At 42.6% G+C, this 24,987-nt stretch overlaps 1 protein-coding gene across 4 annotated transcripts in view; it reads right to left on the bottom strand.

Annotated features, from left to right (window-relative positions):
* ARHGAP32 (Rho GTPase activating protein 32) overlaps window positions 1-19,774 on the bottom strand; it is a 266,569-nt gene extending 246,795 nt beyond the window's left edge. For all 4 annotated transcript variants that reach the window (XM_082777983.1, XM_082777991.1, XM_082777990.1 and 1 more), the window contains exon 1: window positions 19,574-19,774. The gene's annotated coding sequence lies outside the window, so the exon portion shown is untranslated. The remainder of the gene's footprint in view (window positions 1-19,573) is intronic.
* Between the last annotated feature and the right edge of the window lie 5,213 nt (window positions 19,775-24,987).

Genomic DNA, 24,987 nt, shown 5'->3' with positions numbered 1-24,987 from the left:
TCACAGCCCCGTGCTGCAGCAAACCTGCAGGAGGAAAAGTTCAGAATTCCCTCTGCTGGCAATGAGAGCCCAACGCCCGGTGAGCCTACTGAAGGCACAGATGCAAGGCCAGGCCTCGCGGCACCAAGTGGCTTTACGCTGTACTTGTACGGAGTGCTGCGGTGCCACAGCGGTATGGAAGGAACCGGTGAGAGGTATTTGGTAAAACAAAACAAAAAAACTATTAATCATCTACTACAGGTTTTTAAAATAAGAGTAAGGCTACCCAGAAGTATAAAATAAATAAATAAATAAATAAAATACAAATTTTCACAGATGCAGAAGAAATGAAACAGATGGTAACTCTTAGGGAAGAGTGTACTCGTGCTGAACAAGCATAAACGTGGGCTCGGTCAGAAACTTTTCAGCTGTCAGGAACAGCAGGGATAAGAACGACTTACTCAAAGACTCAGTCCTCTAACCCTATCCCTAAAGATCTATAATCCCAATCTATTATTGGCAAAATAAGAATTACAGGTACCCACTATTGCCAAAACACAATTAAACACCAGTTACCTTGGTAGGAGACAGCTCAGCAGCAAAAGTCCTGGCACCTCCCTTCACCCTCCGTGAAATCACTGGCATATTTCTGCTCAGTGGTAGATACACTGAGATTTATTTCCATTATGCAAAGTGGCAAAAACACATTAACAAGTGTTGCAATTAGACATACTAATTTTAAAAGAAAAAAAAAAAAAAAGCAATGCAAGTAGAAAGCCTGGAACAGAGAGAGAAAGAGAGAGGAAAGAGGAAGACAAAGTCTAAGATGTGACTGTACTCATCATCCATAAAACCATGTCTCCCTTTAACTCTTCTAAAATGAACTCTGGACTGTTGCACTGTGCTCTTAGAGCAAGTGCTCTAAGTCCTATACTCACCTTTCAATCACTGATGAAAAGACATAGGACAGCTCTTCAAAGGACTGCAGCTACTACTCAGTGGCAGTCCCACCAAATAAAGCTTCTGAGACTTCCACAAAAAAAAAAAAAGCAAAAACTAAGCATTTGATTGTAAAATTAGCTTTTGAAACAAAGGAAAGAGGAACAATAAAAAAATACCTAATTTAAAAAAAAAAATAAAATCAGTGTTTCTTCTTTCCAGTTTATGTAATCTCTACCACTTCAACAAAAAGGGTTATTGCCACACCAAGGAAGGCATATCCAAAGTACGTATGGAATCAAGGAAGAAACCAGCACATTATAGTTATTTGCAAGAACTGAACTAGAGCTGTGGTTAGCTTGAAATACAAGAGAACACCATGCACTCACAGAAATACAGAAAGGAGTCAGGTGACAACACTGTCCTATCTTCAAGATCTCCTCCAAGCACCTTAAAGTTAAAAGGAGCAAACATCCCCTTATGGACTGTACAGAGAACTGATACTATATAGTTACAGCCCCCTATTTTTTAATTGGTATAAAATAAAATTCTTTCAACAAACGTGCATTACAGATTTGCACCAATAGCTTTATTTTAAAAAAAAAAAAAAGAAAGAAAAAAAGAAAAGAAAAACACAACTACAACCATGTGATTTATTTCACTCGATCAGAAGCTGACAAGGGGCACATGTGCAGACACATCTGCGTTGGTCTTCCATTGATCCATCTTCCTACAAAATAGGAATGCGAGATGAAAACCTCTTTTCTCTTTTGGCTGAATGGGAAGTTCTTGAGGAAATTTGTCTCAGCAGTCATTTGCTTTTCCTGCTCTACTTGTTTCAAAGTAATATTTGAGGCTATTCAAAGTAAAAGTGATTTTTAAGAGATCTCAAATGTTCATACATCAAAAGAGATAAAACCTTCAACTGCTTTGTCAACAATTCCTCCAAAGGATGGACATCAAAAACGAAGCAAGGCTTACTAAAGACACTTCAGAGAGATTAATTTCCATTTCCAAAACACGGCCATTTCATCTCCCCCTTCTACATTTACGGGAGAAAAAAAAAAAAAAAAAAAAAAAAAAAAAAAAAAAACTTTAAAAGCTTCTAATAACACAGGCTAAATAATTAGATTTATTTATATTTATTTATTTATTTTTTAGAGAAGCAATTTGAGAATTTGAAGTTTTGAACGATACGGGTTGTTTTCAGAGCATCACACAAGACAAAAGTTCAAATCCAACCTTCAGGTTCTGCCAAAGCAAATTAGCATACTCTGAAATGCACTTTGCAGAGTCTGACAAAGAATTATCTTGCCTGAAATCAGTGAGACACCTCAGCCACATCTTATTTAGATACACTGCTAAGACAAATACTTTGAAAAAATGTAACAGCAATAACTGAAAGACAGCGCCATGCACCGGAGCGGGTCGGGGCTGCGCTGCCACATCCCAGCAGCGACGTGGGACACAGGTGGGCAGCAGGGCCAACAGCTCCCGCACGGCCAGGAGAGCTCCAGCAGGAACCTCAGCTGCCCTAAGTTTGGGTTTGCAATAAAATACCAGGTAGCTGATGGGATGAAGCTCTAATATATTTCCTCTGCTGACTCCTGCGTTATGAGTGACGCCTCAAATGGGCAACTCAGTTTGTCTGAGGACAGCCAGTGCCTTGGCAGATCCACCTCCTCCTCCTGGGCGTGCACCGTGCACTGCAAGTGATGGGATTTTAGGCACTCACAGCTCTGCACCTGGGTGCTTTACTGACCGGGCTGCTGAAGTCCACAGAAAGCAGGGAGGGTGTGGGTGCAGTTCTGAAGGGGGTTAGCAGTGTCCTAGCACTATTTACATCGCAAAGAAGCAAAACAATCATTCACCAGAATTCCCACAGGCCTGATGGTACCAGCAGATGGTTACACTTTGCTTGGTGAACACCAGGCACCTCAGGAAGTCTCTCTCCCACTTGGCGGAGAGTTTTTCACCTCCACTAAATTCCGAGACCCTGTGTAAAGAGCATCTTCTATCCCACTACACATAGGAAAAAGAAGGAGTAGCAGACCAATTTCCTAATAGTGTCTTCCAGGCAGTAAACCCCTAGGTTTATGCGCTATTTATTTTACTATTGCACTAGGTTTTTAATCGCACAACGTTCCCTGTGCAAGATCACACACATATAAAAACTTACTGACATATTTCAAAACACTAACTATCCTTCTGAATACAATCAGAGAAATCCCATTTGGCAAACCTAGGCCAGAACCAAGTTGTGGTGCGGGAGAAGACAAATAAGCGGTGTTTGGTGTGTCCCACAGAAGGCGAGCACTTGTGTTTGCATTGTAAGCTTACCTACATGTGTGAGCCCTCACTGGAGCACTTCTGTGAGGACAATTTATACAGTGAAGAAAGCCTCTTAACATCTTTATCTGCGTGGAGCTCTGTATTACATTTTCCAGATGCTTTAACAAAATTTTAGAGGGTTTCTTAACACATTTTACAGTAAAGAGCTCAATCTTTCACTTCAGAAACACTGAAATTGAATGACAGGGCCCAAGACTGAGAAAAAAAACAAACCAAACAAGTGCTTCACACAGGTAACAGGTTCTCTAGTTTATCCCCCAGCTAGAAAGGTAAAAAGGTTTTAAACCAAAACCAATCCAACCACCCTCCACCCCCAAAAACCCCAGGCTCCAGAACAAAACACAGGCCCTGTTAAGCGATGCCTGTTAAGTCCTGCAGCTGAAAAAATAACAAAATGCCTACAAAGGGGTTTGTAAGGTGAGGCAGTGGGCTAATGCAATAACCTGCTGGAGCCCCTTCAGCCCCTGTCACGAGCCGTGCTGTCTCTGTGTCCCTGCTGCATTGCTCTCGTTTTCCCTGGCGTTACCAGCACAGACAGCGTGCAGCCCCGGGGCAGGAGGAAAGCTACAGCCACTTGCTCGCAGTTTGGCATATTTTCTTGCTGTACTTCGTTAAAGCCTCTCTCAGTGCTGAAGTTCCATTGTCAACCCATAGATGAAAGTGTTTACGGTGGGGCTAATCAGTTCTCTTACGAATTGTCTCTTTCAATGTCAGGAGAAATCTGCTTCTACTATTTGCGTTAGTATCTTTAGCATACCACATCACCAATCATTGCATCATCCTGCCTTGCATTACCCTGTAGTCCTCACATACTTGACAACTTTTCCATTAAAAATCATTGTAAGAAACAATTTTGTAAACAAAAAATCCACGCAGATTTTTCAGTTTTGAACTTTTAATCTTCACAAAGCTTCATATAAGTAGAAAATATTTGGAAAGAGTTGAAATAGGTGGAAGCTAGAAGTTATTTGCTTCAGATTTATCTACCAACTATACATTTAAGCATGAAACACAGCAGTTTAAACAAGTTTATAACACATTTATTGGTTAAAACTGTTTATTGGTTAAAACCTTAGAAGCTGAAGAGGAAAAAAAAAGACAAAACAAGGAAGTCCAGCATTGCTTTCTATCAATGTGAACATTCGTGAGGTGACTGATTACTCAAAGTGACATGGGACAGATAGGGAAAAAATCTGATAGAAATGTGGATATATATTTCCATTAAAACTATCAGACTGTTCCCAATGAGAACAGGGAAGACAAAAAGTAAAACCAGAATAGAAGAAAACTTCTCAAACTGTTTGTATACATTTCCCCCAGAAATTTCAAGCCCTTTCTTCATCTCTCTCTGGTATAAATCCATGCTTGAGCATTTGCTTCATTTGTCCTCATGTTTTTAAGAAATGCAGCTACGCATATGCTTAAGGGGACTACACTTAAAGCAGTTGTTGAAAAAGTAGTAATAAAACAAATGAACAAATGAGTAGCCTCATTGCAAGTCCTGTACAGGTCCATCTGGAAGAGAACTCTGACAGCAGCTTCTGTGGTACCAGGAGTCATCCTGCAAGCATCCAAAGAAAAGCTTTTCCATTTCAGCATCTTCCAGTGCTGAAAGCTGCAATGTATTCTTCCAGAAGCTCCACTGGCCACAGATACTTTTGCCTAGGCTTTAAGGTACCTGGTTTCATGTCATTTTTCCCCTCTTCCATCCTAGAACAGATTTTCAGCAAAAACAAACACCTCTGACATCATCCTCCCTCCCCCATTACTGTTTCTTTTTTTTTTTTTTTTTTTTTTATTCTTGGACAGAACTAGGATGACTTTGAAAGAGGTAACACCAGACTTCATACTACCGAGCAATTTTTAGCCTGGCATACATTTCCATCTCATAGGAAGGTGACAAACCTAACACTTCCAAGGCTGCAGGTAAAAGTTGAGCAATTTGCAAGTGTTAGCCATTCCTGAGACCCTCAGCCTCTGAAATACTGAAATCTATTTATAACACAAAAAGAAGAAAAAAGAAACAGTCACAAACAGATGGGACAAACAGAAGAAAAATAAACTGTAAATTGATTTGGCCAGGATACTGTTGGAAGATGTCTACAAATACTTAATAGAGTTAGATGTAAAATAAATAAATAAATAAATAACCATTTCCCTGTAAGTTCAGACACTGAGGTGGTAAATAGCACCGTATGTCAGACCATATGTCAGTCAGCAAACAACCCTACCAAATCATCATTCAAAAAGCATTCTCTAGAACTACACGTTATCCCTATTCCCCTCACACACAGGGAGTAGCTTGCTCTAAGCCGTGATGAAAGCACGACAGCCCTTTCAAAGAGGCGAGCGAGCCCACAGCATGCAGGTTCAGCTGCTAGAAGGCACCCAGATATTCTGGAAAAGAAAGAAAAAAAAAAAAAGGTGCCGTTACACATCAAACTAGTTACTGAACCCACACACTACCCCCACTTTAAAAAAAAAAAATGTTTTTGCCACTATCTTAAGTGACAAGAACCTCACTGTGTCCTTCTGCGTTACTGGAAGATTGATCAATTCCAGTTATTGATTGGCACACTCGCTGACCTCAGGCCTTCCGAAGCAACTCCAAAAATCCATGCATCTCTTTTATGTGCTTTGCAAGATCTTCTGTGAAGTGTTGGAAGCGTTAGCCTTTGAAAACTAGACAGATTTGTTCCATTTGAAATATGCAGCACTTGTTCTTCCCAAGTTGCCCGTGACGATATTTTGGGACGTTAACTATAATTTCAAGATCTTTGTCTCTTTCATACACAGTCCAGCCTCTCATACATTACCATTGTCTAGCAAAATTCAAGCAAGAATTAGAAGATTTAAGAACTAATGCTTTGCTTACTTCATCTACACGTGCCTGGGCATTAAGGTGTCGAATACTTCCACCTTCATTTGTAAAAGTTCTGGGTAGGTGAAGCATTAGTAACACTCACTATGTTAATCAGAAATGGGATTTTATTTTAAGGACATACCCCAGTCTCTCCACTCTCAAAGAAGTTTGCTATGAGGCAGCATCAAGAACTCATTCCAGGAAGATAAAAAAAAAAAAAAAAAAAAAAGACCTTTGTCAGAAGTATGCAGGACACATGTGCGCACACACTAAACACCTGGAACTAATTTCTGGGCCCCAAAAACAACAAAAATCACAACAACCACCACCAAAAACACTATTATTATCTTACTGAAGCTACTGAAATTGTAGAAATGGCTGTAAAAACTTTTGAAAGGTGTTCAAGTTCATACCCCAGAAGTTATTTCAAACCAGGAGCATTTTTGTAGCGTATTTTTCAGAAAGGCATCAGATGTGGGCTCTTTTGAAAGCTTAACCCACCAAATTTCATTTATCAGTCATCAGATACAGATGGTCCAGAATAACGTGGTTATTCAGTTACCAATAACTTTCCTCTTCGCCACAGTGCCTAAGAAACTCCAACACACGTTATTTTCTGACTCATTTGCTGATGCCCAATTTATCAGTCTGTGCACGCTTCAGCAGCTTCCAGACGCCTAGAAAGCCATTCCCTAGACAGCAGACCTAGAGAAGATTTGGGGTTACGCATTTTGTAGATTATGGGCCTCCAGTTTCCTAACTTACTAGTTTTCTGCCCTCCATCAAAACAAGATTTGCTGCTCTCATGTACCAGAGAACAGAACTCCTAAGCCCAACAAGGAAAACATGTTATTTGCATTTTTTCCCTAATAAAAGTCTCTATGTAACTTACAAAATAACACAAGACTAGATAGCTCAGAACTCTGAAAACGTAACAGCTTTCCCAAACACACATTTTATTTTGCATTTTCTACTCCAAACAAATCACAGTATTCATATTTACCCTTGAGCCAGCTGAAATCATTACCTCTTTTATTCTCTAGAAATGCAATGTAAATAATTTCACAGATTCCTCCTCAGAAGGCTTGTACCAAATAATTAGGAACTCCTGAACCACAGCGGGGAATGCTGAGAGGACCTTCACCCAAACAAAGCTGAAAGCACCACGCTGTCAGCAAGCTCCTCCGAGATGACAAGGTCACCAGGTTAAGTATAACAGGGCTTTCTGGCATTACTTAAAGGATTCTGCTGACATAGCTGTTCGTACTTAAGATTTCTTCAAGCCTGTTTAACGGGTTGTCAACGTTCTGCTCTGCTACACAGGTCCACGTTCATTCCTCATGCAAACTGGCGCAACCTCCAGCAGAAATTACAATGCTTTATGTCAAAGCTGGAGTTCATTATAAAAACACCAGTCAGGGGTTACTTGGTATTTTGCATATCCCAATATATGCAAAACTATCCCGAGTTTAGAAAAGATTATAAATCATTCTGACCTTGGGTCTAATACGTCAGAATCTCACAGACAGGAATATTTAAGGTCATATTTAAGCATTTCTCATGGCAGCTAGGGTTCTGAGACCTTCATCTTCACTAGAGGCAAGCCCACCCAGTTACGTAGGCAACAGGTTTTCAAACAGGAGTGTATTCTTTAAATCTGTTTTAGAAGGCAAATTAACAGCTACCTGAGGAAAAAAAAAAAAAAAAAAAAAAAACTTGAAAATGGAGTATCTTTATTAATTCCTCTTCTACTTGTGCTAAACCTGATAAAGAACTAGAAAGATTAGACAAGGGAGGCTGAGACACGCTTTCTCCCTGTGATATATCATATACCCCACAGATTCCAGGGCCATATATCCTTTTATTTGCCACTCCTGTAACAAAAAAGATGTGACCCGGGTTTTCTGAGGTGCAGTTTTACATACCTGCTCTCATCCCTGCTCCCAGCAGCACACATGCATGCAGACACACACCTTTGGCACTTCGTGCCTATAGGAATATTCAAAAGGGAAATTCCAACATGCATATGCATAAGCACTAGCACTCAGATGGAAATCCGAAACTACACAAAGAATTCAGAACTGTATTTCTTCACGCATATTCAAATTTTTTGAAATTGTAACACTTCAATAAGAGAAGCAAGAAGGAGGCGAAGCACCCAGTGCCAGGAATTTCCGAGCAACTGTCCCAGCACTCGCTGACAATATGGCCCCTAGAGAATCCTCTCCCAACTCCAGGTTAAGGAGTTCCTTGTCCAAAAGGGTAGGGAGCATTTTTAATTCTCTCAAAGGACTATTATGAAGATTAATTAAGGTCTGAGCAGTGCTTTGAAGATCAAAACTGCTATGCTGTTATTTATTATTAAGGAACAACAAAGTGCATTTTTGTTGCCTATAATTCAACTTCATAGAGCAAAGAGTGAAAGAACACATGTGCTCAAGTGCATAAATGAATTCTCCCTGCCCCAACAAGCTGTGATTTGCATAACTGCATTTTTAGTCACCAAAACCCCATCAGTAAATCTATACTCATCCCTTTGAAATATTTTAAAGGCCTTAAGGAATACAACCAATATAGTTTCTCTTCTGATTCTTTTCCAGGATAAGCTTTTCCTATCAGATATTTCTGCCTCAATTCAGCAATGCCTTTTATCCCATATGCAGCCCTACAATTACTCACGTCAACATTAGACATATTCTAAAGTGCTTTGCTAAATCAGAAATTCAATGCCTATTTTGGATGTTTCCACTCAAAAATTTTTAACTCTTAACTTGAACTGTCAAAGCCTGTTCAGAATAACGTGCCCTTAGTCGTTACATTATACACAGCTTATGTTACACGAAGCAGGAATGCCTAGCATAAAGCTTCAGAAGAGAGCAGGCAGGGTGTCAGCATAGGGAGGAGATAAATAAATCACAATTATTTTGGAGCTCTGCTTTCTTCACAGACTTTTTTCCCATTGGGACATGACTGACCTCTACAGCAAAATACGTCTCAAAAATGCTCACAGCTGCAATCTAAGCAGACATCGCGTTACTGAGCGTGTACTGCTACTTTTCCCTTGCTTCAAACAGATACATGCATACACACCGTAAATCATTTACGACAAATGTTACCAGGTTTTAATTACATTTATATTCTTAGATACTGTACTTTGACAGCATCACAATAAAAACATGAAAGCTGAGTAGAAATAACACAAACTTTAAAAAAAAAAAAAAAAAAAAAAAACAGCACACCTATCCTCAAGTCTTGCCACCACAACCACATCTTCCTGGTTCCAACAGCAACTGCAAGAGACCAAGCTCCCCAGCACCTCAGTGGTGGGATGTAACAGTGCAAAAAAGGAAAGCACGAACACCGGCTCTTGCACCTGGAGGGTAGGGAGCGCTGACAACTGATGTAACCTGCACAGCTACTAACAAACACCCTGCAATTAAAGAAATTGCTAACAAAGGGTCAGGTATCTGCAAGACGCAGAGCATCTCACCGGATTGTCAGCCAACATCACCTCTTCACAGGAAACACTTAAAATTTATTGGATTACCTTTTGGCTCTACTCCCATTACCTTAGTTTGCACCCACAAGATCCTTAAAATCTGAGGCACTTTCTTATTAAAAACACAGATCCCAGATTGCGAACTTCTGTACTTTTTAGACTGCTCTCAGGAGAAAGTTGTGTTATATTTAGCAGCCATATGGCAGCCCTCCTCCACGCACATGTTTTGTACCGATAAGAACTGACAAATTAAGTTTTCTAAAACACTGATCTCTATGTTTTCATTTCCTTTTTTAATCTTCGAAGTTAACTGTGGTTTAATTTTTACAATTGGCATTTGACAAACAGGAAATGCAAGGAGTACCTATGCTGAATGATGCAAGCCTGAGAAGTTTTGTAATCTAGGTGAAAATGTTGAGAGAACAGCTAAGCACTATTCTAGGCAGCCAAGTTCTCCCCAGTTTAATACAATACATCTACATAACTAAGTAGCCAAGGATCTATTGGCTTCACTATGCAACTTGTAATTGCTGTGTATGGCTGACTTGAAAATATGAGCTAAAGAACACTCCCCATAGTAAAATGCTTTTAAAAAACGAGAGGTTACTTGGGCATTTCAAGCTGCCGTACACCAACAGGGGAAGCAGCAGAAGGTACAGTGACAACAACTGTAACGCCATGAAGAACTTCAAAGATAAAAGGACAAGGACCGTACAGTTTTCCCATGCCCATGGGAGGCAGGCTTTCCATACTGCCTGGCAGACAGGAGCAGGAATCTCCCTGTAGCACAGCTGATATTACGCAAACCACAGGCAAAGGCTAGGAGGAGGGCAAGTTACCCTGAGATCCCCTGCCACGTGGGACAGCTCAGAAGGCAGGGTGAACATACGACATAAAAAGCGACAAAAGCTTCAGTGCAACCATGCACACACACCTTCAAAGAAAAACACACACACATACACAAGACAAATAAACTACAAAAAGAGAAGGAAAAAAGGAAAAGAAAAGAATTTAACACTCCAGAAAAATAAGCGGGCTGTGTTCCTCTCTAGCAGCAAGCAGAATCAATGCCTGAAATGCTCATCTACTAGCTAAAACATGCCTGCTTGTTAATCCTCTTTTGGGTATTTATAACTTCTCCAATTCTTTCTGTGCTCTTCCGGGGAACAGGAGGCTGGAGAGCACCCTGTGCGATGCTCCAGCAGGCCGGGCTGGCCACAGCCACCAGCAGCATCCCAGCACAGCAGGGCTCAGGCCGTGCTGACCTCCTAGCACCTTCCTTACTAGTCACAGGTTGCAGGGCAGAGCTGGCTCCGTTTCCAAAACTGCATGGGGTAACCCCAGCCCTTCCCTTCTGCCTGAACAGTCCCAGGACAGCACAGCATGAAAAAGAGGCGGACATGAAACCTGACATGCCTAAGCACACTCAGAAGCTGCGTGTGCAGACTGAGAAACACAAATGAACAACCGTGTTTTTTTCCAGCTGCTGTGTTATGTTCATTACTAAAAGAAAAACTAATAAATACTCAATACTGTGGTTTCTCTCCCTCTGCGTGAAGCTATTTAGGGAAAATATTGTTTCAGTACTGCCCGTCCTACCTTCAAGCCTTGTAAAAATCATGAAGGTGAATGACATGGCCCAAATTGCTGCCTGAAGCTCCCTTTATGCTGGACAACCCTCTGGATGCTGCAACCCTCAAGGCGCCAGTCAACTCGTTGTGCAGAGAAGTAGCAATTTCTTCCAAACACTGACTACTCCTTCCTGTCTTCCTTGGGGAAACAGCCATTGCAGAATGTAACGCAATTGTGCAATTAGACCACCACCAGTAAGCAGGGAAACAAATTGCTTCCTAGGCCAGAATTATTTGCACAAAACACACACACAAATGGGGGAGGGGGCAGAGGGGGAGAAAAACAACAAAAAACATTTAAAGATGCTATCAATCACCAAGATTTCTTCAAAAAACAACAACAACAAAAAAGGCCCACAGAAACATCTTTTTAAAACTTGCCTCAATAAAAATAAACACAAACAAAGTGATAGAATTACCATTCCCACATACCTAATTATCAAACCAGAGCTTGGTGGGAAGAACGAGTAAGGAAGTCTTCCAATTAACTAATTTTTATTTTTTTTCTTCCTTAAATGTGGTCATTAAACCCTGCTGTAGAAAGATGTAGGAGAAAGCAGATCTCTGGTCTTCTGGCAGTTTTTCCCATTCTTGAACAATTCCTCCTTCAGATGCACAGCCACAAAGGTTCAAAGGTCCTCCCAGCCTTTGTTCTCAGTTCCAGCATAGTTACAAACAAACTTTTGTTCCTGTTTCTTCAATGAAATAAGCTGCAGCAGTTACCAATGGCTGAACTTCACATCTGAAGCTTGCCTTATGCATCATTCAACTGAAGGACTATGGAATCTCATTTACACTTCGAGAATAAATTATCAGAACTTTTTGTGAAATAAGACTATTGATTCAGTAAACCATTGAATCAACCAACCTCCAGCAAACATTTTACACTTCTGCATATACATACAAGTGAGGAAGGATCAATGCACTTTGGTTTACTTATTATATCAAAGATTTTTTTTTTTTTAATCTGAACTCTTTTGTGTATTTTCTAAGACTCTACACATTTTAGTGCAAAAGTGATGCCTGTCAGCAACTTTAAAATAACACACACATGTATGCATACACATTGAAAACAAACAATAACACCCCAACCCTGAAATTTTCACAGCTTGTATCACAGCCAGAGAGCAAGGGATGAGATGATAACTGTAAGGACAAGTACTAGAAGTAGCTACTAAAGTACAGATTGATGGTTCCTAGCAGGTGGGAGTTGACTCTCTAGAGATGGTCCTTGTAAACCTCTAAACACAAAAGATATCAAAGCCTTTTGTTTTCTCTTTTTTATTTTTTTAAATAAATCATGCCTTCAGACTCGAACACATGGGTTGGCTATTATTAAATCTAATGAAGACATTCATGAATCACAACAAAAAGTAAAAGATTAAACCACAGCAAATGTTCAAAGGCTCTTGCAACAAGAAAAATGAAGCTCCAAGAGGGTTCTCCAGCTACATCCTTCCATAATAACATATATAACACAAGCTGGATTCAGTGATCCCCATGGCTCCCCTCCAACTCAGGGTATCCTGTGCTAGCTTTGTGTAGAACCCCAGAAGTCACCATGAAATTGTAACACTGGAGCACCCTGATCAGTCACAAACCCAGTTACGCAGGAACAGCTTTTGCCAATATAGAAAGTTCTACTTGGTCACGTCACAGCTGATTAATCCTTTGATTATAACAATAGCGTACAGCAGAGTTCTCCACTAGCATTACCTGGCCTTACATCTTCAGTATAAAACTCATGCCTTCTAAAAATCTCTCATTCACGTTATGTAGAAAGAGCTGTATGCTTCATATGTCACAATTGAAGGTCTGAAAGAAACTAAAAATGTAGGTGGAATCAAACATTCCCAAAAGCAACCTAGTGCCAAGTTGTAAATATTGAGTTTCTGCATCGTATACCCTCGTAAACTCTGACCTAAACCAGCTGAAGTCTCTTTCCTGCAAGCTACTATCTTCATAATTACACATTTTTTTTCCAAGTTTCCTAGAAATCTACCTTCCAAACCCCTTCTGTTTCTTCTTTTCCTACTTGCACAGGATTTTTTGCTTTTTTCTTCTTCCCTTGAGTGAGGGTCAACCTGCAATGCTATTGCTTTCTCCAGCTGCAAGGAAATCAAGCCAGTTCCCCTAGCTCTCCAAATCCTGCTGCCACTTTTGTTTTCACAATGGCATGAAAAGACATCAACCTGCTTTCAAATCACCAAGGACAGTATCACTTATTTTCGCCCTGAGCACTCACCTTGAGCATTGTGAGTATTGAGACCAGAAAGTTCATCTACCAATTGCTAGGAAACATTGTTACTTAAAAATAAACAAACAAAAAACCCAAAGCTTTAACATTTTAATAGACACTTGTTTAGCTGGTGATAAATATATCTCAGATAATGAGATACAAAAAAGATTTAAGATGGTTTTCTGTAAGAAGCAAGAATTTTCAAATCACTTCTAAGAACCTAACACCTTCCTGTCAAAGTTATTTTTAGCAAAACTGATTATCTCAATCTGCCAGTAAGTGATGACAGAGCTTTTAGAATACCATCTTTCGTCCCTGTATCTTAAAAGCAAGCTGCCCGGAGTAATTCAATCATTGTCACCCTTCTCTACAACCAGGTTCTGGGGCCGTAGGACCACCACTGTACCTGCACTCCACTCGACTGCTGCTGCCATGAGTCTGACCCACTGCATGGGATGTCACCCGAACGTGCTTTTGCTGTAAGAATTTTCACTCGCTTTGTGTCTTTACACTTGCTGTAAGGCATGGCTCCGGTACGGGACCAAATCAAAACTAACAGAGGACTGACAGCTTGTTGATCTAGCATATAGCCTGCTTACAAAGTAAACAAACACCCACAAGATAAATTGGCACCATCGCAGTCAGTTTATCCAAGCACAGTGCTTGGTATTGTGTGACCACGACAGATCCACCATCAGGAATACAAGGCTAGAGCCCAGGCTGACCAAGCGTCCCTCCATCCAGCGACACCCTCAGGCACATTTAAGCACTTAATCTGAACCCTGAAACCCACGGTAAGGCAGGCTCCAAACTCCTTGTCACCCTGGTTTAACAAATTAAAGGTGGAAAAGGAAGAAACCCCGGTTCCTCTAATTCTTAAAGAGCTATCATGCAAACACTAAGTCAATGCTTTCCACCCACAAACATGAAAGGCTGACCTGTGGAAAGGCAAGGGAAGAGAACGGAGGGGCAGCAACTGCAGCTTCCAGAGAGGACCTGGTGAAACCAAAGCAGCAGTGGGGCACAGAAAGGAGAGGAGGCAGTGAGCCCCACCTGAAGAAACCATTAAACCCGCAGCTCTGATGTCTCAACTTCTTACCATATTATAGTATGGACTCAGAATAATGTCCCTCCCATTTAGATCAATTCATCTTTCTATTCTTCATCAGAGAGAACAATTAAGATGACAGGAGGATGAATGAATCATTGATCAGTAGCGCATGCTGAGCTATTGCTTCAGCTAGTGACTTCACCTGCAGCAAGAGGACTTGCTCAAAATGCTGCAATTAAGCTACGGAAAACAAACTGAAATAACACATGGGATCCTAAAACAATGATTTTAGGAGTGGGGATTATGGGGTGGAAAAGGAGCTGCAGAGCCCGATTTTCATCTAACATCCACAGGTGATGTTACAAACTCCAGCCTTACATGTGTCCAGATACAGCAACACAACAGCCAGTGAATGTAATAACCATCACCTGAAAAACAAATCTAACCATATTCAAATTGTGAGAATGATGGTAGTTAATGTTGTATTTAATCAAAAAGCAAGACAACATAAGGAAGCACATACATGGCACGTTTACCAAACTGATTACAGTAAACCTGGTAGCATTGGTTTATCAGCTTAAACAATCAGCACCTAATTAACTGTGCATTTAACAACTAGGTAATAAAAGTTTCTTCTCAGGGAAAATCAGATTGCAAAAGTCAACATCAGCTTAGACACGATTAACTTCCTGTCCACTGCTAGGAAAGCAAATCCAATTTACTAAATACTTCAAAGGGCAGTTTTTAATTATTTTGCCCGCTTCCAAATAATGTAACACTACACACACACAAATACAGTAAGCTGGTCTAGATGGGTATTTGTAGAGACTCTACGAACAGAAAATACCAAATAAGCAAAGCATGTTATGAAGCCTTTGTGTGTTTAGGAACAGCCCCAGCCTAGCAGCTCCTAGGGCAGAAGGCCCAGCAGAGAGGCCAGCAGGAATCCTTACAGAAGGGAAACCCTGTGCAGTTGCAGCCTGTGTAATCTGCGGCAATATATTAACTTGGAACACTTCTTTCAGGCTTTCCATTACTGTGTATTTCTAAAACAACTTCTAGGAAATAAATACACATTCTGAGTAAGATTTACCTAGTTTACCCGGCTTCAAGCAGCACACGGACACATAGGAACGTATATAGATGGTATGGTACTCCGTGTGCGTATCTCCATAGTTTTACTCAGGAGAAATGGAGGCAATGCAGAAAAACTGTTCAGAGAAACACAGCAAGTCACCAATAAAAGCAGAAGTAGGATTCAAATGACCATTGCATAGCTGTATTGACGGAAAACAACAGCTTCTCTGCCATCCTACCCTTTTTACCCAACACAACAATTAAAAATTGAAAATTCCTTTAAGTTTTCCAGTTTTAATTGTTCAACACCAAAGTTGGTGATATATTCTGAGCTATGATACAGGTTAAAAAACAAACACAAAACCCACAAACACAAAATTAATGTTTAAAAGAAATGCTTTCGGCCCAATAGGCTCACAATTAGTGATGGCTGCTGACCTGCAGCTGGACCATTATATCCGCAAGTTATGGGATTCTCCAAATTCTGGTTGGCTGGAAGGCCTAATTTACATAACAATAGCTATAAATAAAACAGCCTCTCTTTAGTGTCCATGGTATGCACATCCCTTCTCTCACTTTGGCTAAGAGAGCACAGCCAACCACTTCAAAAGATTAGCATTACAATAGAAATCACTATGAAAATCAACATGCTCAGACTGGCCAGACTTGTGGACCTGCTTCACACCAGATACCAAATTGACTTATTTTTTCCAGTGAAAATTGTTGTTGATTTTAAAAGTTGATAAACACTTTAATTCATTAATTTCACATCATGGTATTAGACCTCTCCAGGGCAGCTAGCATAGCCAAACAGTGAAGCTGAAGCTGAAACACTGAAGCATTCCTTCTTGTAGGCATGGACACTTAAGACATCAAATGTGCTTGCCTTTCAGTTCAAATTCTTGCCTACGTCTGGTGGAGGAGAATGAGTCTGCCAGGAACCCTCTGAGCTCGGATGTTCATAAAATCCCTCCATCAGAAAGCTCTCAGCCTCTGCTGGAACAAGCTGCTGCTGCAGGCCACCAAGGGCTGAAAGCAGGAATCGGAGCTGCAGCTCAAGAGCACAGCTGCGTGAAGGAACCGGCCCCACACACGCTACACCTGACCGAACACACGCAGCCCCAAGAGAGCAATCAGTCCAGGTTTTTGCAAGTAAAATGTACAAATTTACCTACATCTCTCTATAGCTTCTTCTTTTTCTGCCTGTACTCTGGAATCACCCAAAATGCTATCGAGGCAACGACTGTGAGACAATAGCTTCTTTCTGCCATGCTCACAGCCACTGGAGTCAGATCGGAACTATGACTTTGATAAGAATATTTTGAGAGGAAGCACAAACAAAAATAATCACCCAGTTCATGAAGAGGCCAACATCTTCCTCTTATTTGTGGAAAGGAGGAAACAAAGGACAAGGGAACCCTCTGCAATTTTTCTGCCTTATACAAACTCCTCTAGCCACAATAAAGTACGAAAAACATCATTTATTTTTGGAAATACGTATATTGGGCTCCTGAAAAACACATTGAATCTTTGTATAAATATATTACTGTGCTTGACCTGTTTGTTTTGAAATGGGGAGAAGTTCACTGGAATCATCCCCATAACATGGCCTGACACTGCATGGAAAACAATGCCTTCAAATGGCAAAATAACATTTCCTCTACAGAAGTTCACAAAAGAAACAAAAGCCCAGGGGAAAATAGCCATATTTATAGCCACTGTTCCCCTTTTTGCCAGTCAGATTTCCTCCACTCCCCCTGGGACCCCCACTGCCGCAATCCCACCCCCTGAAGTTTACTGACATCATTGTATTTCCCTTCACTTGCTCTACAGAAAAGCAGAATGTTAAGAACTGGGATACAGATATTTCACAACCCATCAGCAAGAGGTACAAAAACCATTGCAACATTCAGCTACATACAGGAAAAATCTAAGAAGTAAAACAATTCCTTAATAATAGTTCTGCTGACCTGCCTCAGATGTTCTTTGCTTATTCAAAAACTTGATAAATATACTTTAAATATACAAATCCCATGTTAAGATTAGAAGCTGAACTATTGAACAATAATTTGCTTCTGGCAATGAACTACTATTTCTGTACATTATGCACGGTATTAATACTGCATTAATACTTTCAGTTCCGTTGTTTCCCCAAATAATAGGTTTTACAAAACATATTGCCAGACTCTCATCCCATTTTCTGTCCTTTCATTGCCTCAATCACTATACGTCCTCACAGGAATAAGATTTTGAATCTTCCAGATGGCTTCAATACGTTTAAACTTCACAAAATCGTCAGACATACAAAGGTACACACTCTGGTATGGTGCTGGCAACCTTCAATACATTTCACGAAAACAGATCAGTGCAACCACCAGAACTATTTGCTTGCTCTCTATCATAAAGAATATATAATGTTTTACTTGCCAGTCAAAATAAATTGCTCAGTCAAGGCTAACCTAATTTTGCAAAACTGGAATGAAGAGACATCTGTGCAGTGGGAAATGAATTGCATGGTATTTAATACGCATACGTAGGACATTTGTCCCTATTCTGTGGAAAAGGTATCTGCACCCTGCTCAGAACTCACGCACTTGACGGAGATATTCTCGTAACGGTCTCAAAAGCCTAACCATCCTGCTCCATACCGAAAGAGGGGTGTCTTGTCAGTTTTGGATCTCTTTCTTCAAGATTGTATCTTTCTTGAAATGAAATTGCATATTTTAAGCTTCTAACTTCTTGCCTTTTCACTTATTCCTCTGAATTTCATTCTTCCCAGTGACAGTATTGGCCAACACAACAAACTGGACTCCCATCCACAGTGAAGGCTGTCCAAGTCCCTGTCCAAAGTGCTGTTTTCTGCACTATCTCATGTAGAAAGTACAGAAGAAGTGCAACAAAAAATGACTTCTTCCCTTCACCTTCTTAGAATTCAGAAGCCACCAGTGCAGTCTGGAACAGGAGACTGACTTGAGAGGGGTTCTCTGGGGAGAAAGACCGTGGGGACGAGAAGAAAACGGTGATCTACATGGGCACAAGCTTGCCAGTTTCAAAGGCTCATTTACCTTTTTTCACAAACTGACACGACTGTTCGCCCAGAGCCCAAAAGAGAGATTACATATCTCTCCTTACAAGACCCTACGCTGCTCTCCCCGCTCACGTCCCTGCCTCAGGTTGGCGTGAAGGCCAACCAAGACTAAACTCCAGACCAAGCCGCACAGCTCCCGCGGCTCTCCTCATGGCGCTGCGACGGCATCGTACGGACGTGGTCTGCTGAGCACCCTCACGGGTCTTTGCTGCACCTGAAAGGGTCTAACGAGGCATTACGCAGCCCCAGCAAATGTCACCGAGGACACCTCGCACAAAGGAGGACGAGGCTGGGACGGCGTCTGGGAGCGCTGTGAGGCACCACACGGACCCCAACCCCAATTATCCCTCATTTCTCCACAAAGTATCCCTCATTTCTCCACGAACAGCCGCCTGGCGATGGCGGGGCTCGCCGCGATACCCCCCTTCCCTCCCCTCAGAGTCGGCGACACGGGACGGCGACACACCGGCTGCCTGGCTAAAACGCAGCAGACGGGAAGAAAAACGAGAGCCAAAACCAGCAAAAAAACGGCGAAAACCCCCAAAACCACCACCGCGAGACAGAGTCCCGGGCGCCTTGATTTATTTAATTATTTTTTATTCATTTTCTCGCCCTCCCTCGCGGGGGGGAACCGGCCGCTAACGGCCGGAGCCGCTGACAAAGCTCCCGCGCGCCCCCTCCCCTCGCCCCCGCCCCCACCCCAGCACCGCCCCCGCGACATGCGCGGCGCTATCGCGACACGAGGCGCCCCCCTCCCCTTCCTCAGGGAGCCCCCCCCTCCATCACAGAGCCCCCTTCCCCCCTCCCCAATATCACGGAGCCCCCCGCCACACACACACACACACACACACTCACCTCGCTCCGCCGCCGCGGGGGAAGCGAGCCCGGGAGCCCTCACCGCCGCCTACCAGCCGCGTCGCGACATGGCCGCTGTCGTCGTCGTCGCCGCCGCAGGTGAGGGGGCGCCGCGCCCCGAGCCGCGGGGAAGAGCCCCGGGGCCGCTCCGTGGACGGGGGAGCCGCGGCCGGCACACGCCCCCCTCACACACGCTCCGCGGCGCAGAGAAAGGCTCCGGCCGCCAGCGGGGCCCATGCGCGCTGCTGCCGCCTGCCCGGCTCCGCCCCGCCGCGGGGAAAGGGCGGGCGCTGAGCGGGGCGGTGGAGGGTGGGCAAGGGGCGGGAGATGGCGGCCCGGGGGGGGTTGGCTGGGGTTGTGGGCTCCGTGTGGTGCTGGGGGCTCTACAGGGAGGCTGGGGGGGTCGTGTGGCTGCTGAGGGTGGGCGCAGACAGCGGGCGGTGTGGAAGTGGGGGGCGCCTGGGGCAAGCACCAGGGGCTTCTGTGGGGGGTTGTGGAGGGGGTGGGTGCTTCGTGGGGGTCCCCCCAGCCTCCAATTTGCCCCCCGAACCCCAGCCTCCAGTTTGGGGAGGAAGGGTTTGACCCCCAGTGAGGGGCGAGCAGGGTCACGAAGGCAGTGGGGTTGCTTGGGGCTGTCCCTGCAGAGGCAACGAGAGGGATGGAGGTGAGGGCTTGCTGAGCCTGCTGCTGGGACTGCAACTGCTGTTCGACTAGTTGTGTTGGCAGGAGAGCACCCAAAATCTTGCCAACGAGGTGCTGAAGTTTGCATGTTCTTTAGTGTTCATGCGGCCAGGCTGGCTCCCTGCCTGAGGACAGAGGTAAAGGAGGTGCCTCCTGCACCTGGCCCTCACACCTCCCATGATGGTGCAAGACCAAGGAGGGGCCACAGGACTCACCTGCGGCTGGACTACTTGCACTGTGCACAGTACACAATTTTTCCCTGTGATATAGCTTCAAGTGTATTAAGTCTAGCCCCCAGACTGCAGCTTTATCAGGAAAGGTTAACTCACTTCAAAATTGAAGTGAGGTTTAGGTATTAACCACAAATTCTTTCCTCCAAAGGAGTGAAGCGTGTTCTTAAATGAAAGAGCCTGCAGTGCTGTAACTGAGGAGCTCATAGGTGGAGATACTGCTCTTATGTGCTGTGTTTTGGGAAGCTGACCCCAGGCACTTCGTAATGCCCACACACTTCATAGATGCTTTACTGTATCATCAGCGTCTTCAGAAACACGTAACTTTATTTTGCTGGCAGTAGGCAATGTCGAAAATCCTTCCCTGATAATTATCTCTGCCATTTGGTGACCGCAGAGGCTAGATATCCAATGGCTGGTGTGTATTTATTCCTTCAGTCATGGCATTGAGGCGGCTATGCCAGAGGCACAGTGGTGAACACCCCCGAGCTGTGTTGGGATGATGTACACCATGCACCTGCGGACTCACTGTGGTTTGTGCTGTGACTCACCCTCCCGCTGACAGCTACATGGTCAATGCAAAACCAAATACCGAATAGCCCACTTGGTATGCTCTTAGGAATCTTTTATATGCGAGTCATGGTGTGCTCTACTCCATGAGCTGGATTTGGTGGGTTTTGGTTTTTGCTTTCAGCTGGGAAACACTGTAAATATAATATGTCATCTATGTTAAGACTACATGTGATACCAGCTATCCAGCACATTTGGATAAATGATACCGCTGTTTGCTAATTGGGAAGCTAGGGGTAACAAGCCATAAGCACGTAGTAGTTCTGAGTTGTGAGCTTTAATTTAAGAGATTTGAAGAATTTTTTGTTGTTAAAGTTGTGAAGAAAATTTTCCAAGCTTGTCATGGGTAACTGATGATAGCTATAAATGTGCAGAGTCTGGAACAATAGCTCTGAGACATGTGTACTGCTTCATGCCAGCGTATGCTGTGCCAGATGCCACAGACAAAATTGTAGTTAAGAACATTGGTGGGTTTGGGCTCCCTGTGTAAGGAGACAGCAAATAGCAAAGATACTGAACAGCATCCCCTAACGTGGGGAACAGTGTAGCTGTGTGGGCTAATAAACAAAAGAGGACACAAAAAGTGCATAAATTAAGATGATGACAAGGCAAAATCATGTGATTTAGTGTGCTGGTGCCTACAACTCTGATCCTGTCAAACCTGACAAGTTAATTAGGATGAGCCAGGACCATGCCCACATGGCTCACTGCTGATAAAACCTGGGGGCACCGGCAGCGGCTCTGTTGACTCCGTATGTAGGAGGCTGAAGTTTTAGTAATGTGTGAGACGATCCCTATCTCTCCACTGCTGATCTGAGTGACTTTTAAATCCCTGGATGAAAAATACCCAGAGCATCCTGAAGTAGTGGAGCCTATCCCTCTTTATTACATGCCACCATCTCTCTTGCGGTTTCAGTTCTTCCTTATTTTGACTGGCTGTCACTGGGTGATTTTTGAAAGGCTTGTTTGTTGCTCTTCCCAAGCAGAGTATTTTTCATTATGTCTGTCTAACTCAAAACAAATGGTGGGCTGCACATGGGAATGCAGCTTGAGAAAACTGGAGATCAAAGAGAGGTCTTGACTCTGTGCTGAGGATCCCTGCTGCATTTCCCCTTTAACTGCCTCCCACCAAGCTCGTGGCTTGCGATTTGAAGCTTGCTGTCTTTCTTTTCTTTTGTCTGAACATCTTTGCTTGAAAACAACAATAGTAATAAAGTGAGAATGTTTTCCCATTGCAAACTTTCTCTCTGTTTCTTGTTCCTTCAGTCCTTCATCTTGCTAATTTTCTGGAAAACTTCAATGGCTCTTCAGGATGCCAGGAAATGCTTCAGCTTGAATGAAAAGTAAAGCACAGAGCCCTTGTATCCAGTTCACCCAAACAGGAAAGGACTGATCTGAACTGCTTCAGCCCTTGCCAGTTAGAGGTTGCTGTTGTGTGTCTGGAGGGCTTGTCTGCCCTTTGCATGTTGGATCTGAAGGTCACTCTGCCCTGATCACCACATCAGCAAGTTAGCCAGCACTTTCAGGGGAAAAAAAATAATTCTACCCAAAGGATGGTACGGAGAAATATGGCCAGGTGTCAGTTCCTGACACATCTCAATTTTTACTTTCTCCTGCTAAAATTTGTGGTTTGGTATCAAGAGTATTGTTTTGGTTTTCTCCTTCCCTAGTGAGAACTTCCCTGAGCCATGTAGTTTGTTACGTTATGTACATTTTTTCCCCCCACTGAGATGCAAGATTAAGGAAACTAAAGAAGGGGATTTTTTCCTGACTTAGAACTATTGGTTTTTAGGAGGGCTTTTTTATCTGGCAGTGTCAGTGAAATGATGCCTCGCTGTCAGCTGAGAGAAGCTGTAGAGAGCAGCTATGCTGCTGGCTGGTTCAGAGTGTTTTGTTGTTTCATATAAGCCAGCCTTCAGAAGATGCTTTTATGAGATAACACTGTATCTTTCCTTCCTTTACTTCACAATCTGCTTTTCTTAAATATTTTTCTTGGAATCAAATATTTATGAAAATAATCAGTTACATTCACAGATTTCTTCTGAGCTTTATTTATTTTGAGAAGATGCTGATGCTATTGCCAAGCAGTATGAGACTGTTTACAAAGTAAACTGGGACCACAACAAAGAAGCGTGAAAGTAAAAAGGTGGGAGAAAGGAAGAGTGAGAGACAATGTATTGCTGTTCCTGAAAGCTGCTTTGCATTTCTATAGCACCTTTCCTCCCAGTGTTTCAGGGCACATTGCAAGCATTAGTCATACCTCATGCTAGATTTGAGAGATGAGTGAGGCAGTTCCTGCCCCCATTTAGAGGAAAAATTCTGGATATCTGGAACCCAGGGAGAATGTCTTTTCTGGACCTTTCTGTGGAAGCTGAACAGATCACTTCTCTGTACTTCAGTATGTAAAAGTTAGGACATTTCAATATAGCTTGCTAATTCTGTACAGCGCCTTGTGTTTCTCCCAGAGGAAGTACAAAGGACATTGAAATACAAAAAGAACATGTGCATTAGGTGATCTGCAGTCTGCAGACCTCGCAGAGCAGCTCTGCATCTCTTACATGAGTTTAGATGCCATAAAATTGTGTATAACTTTGTAAACACTTAGAAATGTGAAGCCTACACTGTTTTATAAAGAAGTGGTGAGAGTAGGACAATACAGCGCTGCAGGGAGTTAATACATCAAGCTCAGTAGCCAGTGAATGAGCCAACTCGTGGCAAAACTGACAAAAGTGTAAACCTATGCAAGTTTGAGTATGTTTGGCATGCTACTGGTGTCCTAGTTAATTTTTATATTCTTTTTATGTGTTTAGAGAACTTGCCATATAGAGGTGCTGAATTTGTTTTGGGGCTTCTGGTTGATTACTGCAGAGAGATGTTGTTGAATTTACCAGAATCCTTATGAAGCTTTAAAAAGTGACTAGTTTGATTAACTGCAGTTTTAAGCTAGCCTTCATTTCAGTTGGTACAGCTTTTAATTCAGTTAGGATTGCAGAAACCTGTTGTGAAATCTTGACTGTTGAAGCCAGTAAGAGCATTGCTATTGACTTCAGTGATGAAGCCAGGCTTTTTTTTTTGCTTTTTTTTTTTTTTTTCCAAAAAATGTCGATGCTAATGATAAGAGTAAGAGACTTCATCCAAATAACTTCCCTGGCAGATTTGGTGTGTTTGAGAGGATACTGGGGGAGGATAGACAAAGATTTCTTGTCTTTACCAATATTCCTAGTCATGTTTTCAAAGAACAAACGTATCTTTTTTTTCCTGGCAATGGATATGTTGATGGTCGGTCAGATTGCACAACTGGTCTCTGAGCTGATGACGCACTGCTCCGTTCTCAATGTTTCATATTCAGACATCTTAGCTCCTATTCTTTAGAGATAGGAGGGATTTTTTCTTACAGTGTTGTATGTCTAGACATTTTTTTTAGCATTCTTATGTATCATAATCCTACTAACTCATATAGGACAACCCCAAAATATATCTATCTTACTTAATCTCCACTCTTTGGAGGAGAGGATGTGGTGTACACAAAATGAGAGACCTTCCTGTGAACACAATACCCCTGCATGGTGCTTACACCCAGGAACAGAGCCTTGGCTCTTGAGCACTTGTGACTGGTGATGCCACAGCTTGTTGCTGATGCATGGTGTATTCCAGTGGAACCGATAAACAGGAGATAGCTAATTAACGTGGTGATGTCAGGTGTGATGCTGGCACGTGCGTTGCACATGATTAGCATGGGAGGTAAACTCTGATATTTTACTGAGGGTTTAAGAAGTTCTGTTGGGAATGAACCCTGCCACCCCAAGGTAGCACAATCCCCAGTTTCTTAGTATGGTTGATTTGGGTCCTTCAGTTGGGTGCATTTCTGTACACATGCACTTTGTAAATCCAAGTGAATTCTAGGCTTACAAAGAAACACATTCAGAATAACTG

The sequence above is a fragment of the Aythya marila genome (genome assembly GCF_965140915.1).
Source record: "Aythya marila genome assembly, chromosome: 23".
NCBI lineage: Eukaryota > Metazoa > Chordata > Aves > Anseriformes > Anatidae > Aythya > Aythya marila.
Note: the sequence above shows the minus strand (reverse complement) of the source record. Positions and strands in the feature narration are given on the sequence as shown.